Raw genomic sequence first — 620 nt, 5'->3', positions numbered from 1 at the left:
ATAAATATTAAAATGTAAAGTAGAAAAGACAAAATAAAATAAATGTTTTGTATTTGTGTGAATAATAGGTTCTTAGGAATGTAATACTAATTATGACTGAAAAGTAATTTTTCTAAAGTAGTTTTGTTTATCTTGAGATTTAAACATAGATTGAGATTTAAGGATAAAATGGTTTTGTAGACGCTGTATTTTATTATAATTGATCTAAAAAACCAAATTTGTATTATCTTCAATGTATAATACAATCAATAAAATCATTTTGTAAATATTATTCCTCGAAAAAATCTGTTGTATTAAATTTTAAAAAATTCTTATGGTATTATTATCTTTAATGTATAACACGATCACGCAAAATCATTTTATTATTAATGAAACAAAAACTTAGCAAAAATGAGTGAAATCCGTGGAAAAGAGACATTGAAAATGTAAAAAAAACCGCCAAGTATATTTTTTAACGTTTTTACCTCGAAAAAATTGTATCAAATTGAAAAAAATAAGACCTTTGTATCTTAAATATATAATACGACTTCGAAAAAGAAACTGTTGTTAAATCATGAAAAAACCTAAGTGGCTTTATCTTCAATATATAACAATCACGCAAAATTATTTTGTAATTAATA

This window comes from Wasmannia auropunctata, unplaced genomic scaffold, assembly GCF_000956235.1.
Source record: "Wasmannia auropunctata unplaced genomic scaffold, wasmannia.A_1.0 LD336060.1, whole genome shotgun sequence".
Classification (NCBI taxonomy): domain Eukaryota; kingdom Metazoa; phylum Arthropoda; class Insecta; order Hymenoptera; family Formicidae; genus Wasmannia; species Wasmannia auropunctata.
The sequence above is the reverse complement of the archived record's forward strand: the minus strand, read 5'-3'. Positions refer to the sequence as shown.